This window comes from Lathyrus oleraceus, chromosome 3 (genome assembly GCF_024323335.1).
Source record: "Lathyrus oleraceus cultivar Zhongwan6 chromosome 3, CAAS_Psat_ZW6_1.0, whole genome shotgun sequence".
Taxonomy (NCBI): domain Eukaryota; kingdom Viridiplantae; phylum Streptophyta; class Magnoliopsida; order Fabales; family Fabaceae; genus Lathyrus; species Lathyrus oleraceus.
Window position 1 is genome coordinate 136797060 of NC_066581.1, and position 1351 is coordinate 136798410.

The window sequence follows — 1351 nt, forward strand, 5'->3', positions numbered from 1 at the left end:
TGGGCCATGTTAGCCTTCATCTCAGCCAACTCAGCTTGAACTTGATCCATACCTCTCTGTTGATTCAGTCTTGTTGAGTAGCGGTGCGGACGTTGATCAGCTATCCTGCCTGAACAGGAACCAAGAGTGAGAAGTCACGACCAAGAACACCTGTTATGCAAAATGATATGAGTATGGTGCTAATGATGCGTATGATGCACATGATATGTTCATTCCTCAGGCATTCAAAGAGCCTGAGTCATCCTCAAAAGATGGCAACCTGCAGCAAGAACAACATAGAAGCACAGAAACAACATACACAAGAGTGATGAGTACAAGGTGAAACCAACAACCTCATCTATATGAGTAACAGGATCATACAATAAAGTCGACAAAGAAAATCCAAACAATCGGAGTACAACAATGAATCCCATCCAACAAGCCTGGAGGTGATTCTCAACATACACATCAAAGATACAAGCTAAGACAAACGGCCTCCCGGAATGAGAGTCTTCAAGTACTGACACTGGTCTATCAGCAGGTCACATTCTGAACATTCTGGCAAAAGAGTGATCTTCTCCTTCAGTTGTCGTCTAAGCTCTACCACTTCTCCTCCAAGGTGGTTCTCTGATGCCTGTCTCAAGTCTACTTCCTTCTTCAACTGGATGTCTTTATCTCTGAGTTGCTTCTCCAAGTCTCTGATCTTCTTCTGATAGCTGGCCTCAACCCTCTGCAACCTCAAGCACTCCCGGTGTTCTGCATCTAACATGCTCTCCACCTCCTCATAGGATCTCTTCTTGCTTCTCAGTCTGCTAGCATCTTCTTCTCGCGCTCCTCTGAGTTGATGAACCAAGTTCAACCTATCCGCTTTGGCTTTGTACAGCTCCATCTGGGTATCTTGCTCCTTCCCTCTCAAACGGCGATTCTCCATCAGGGCTTGCTTGTAGTGCTCCGCAGGCACACTCTCAGCAAGGATCAAAGGTGGTTGCTCCTGCAACGGCTCCATCCTATCGTAGGGTAACAACAAAGTTTCTACTCTCTCCTTGACCCAATCAGTGTAATCAGGCATAGCAACGGCAAACTTCTTCCCTAAGACAGATCCATCCTTCACACCAATAGACTTCCAAGCTCTCCCTATCTGCTCCAATCTGGCCGGGTCACTCTGCTTCTCAAAATACACACTTTCAGCTACCTCAGCCTCAAGTGGTCTTCCCTTCATCACAAACCCCAACTGGCGGAGAGAAAGAACCGGGTTGTAATTGATGCAACCCCTAGTCCCTACGAGTGGCACATTACGGAATCCTCCACAGCTCATAATGACGTTACGCACATCCATCCGGTAAGATTGCCACCTGATATCATAGGAAGTAAG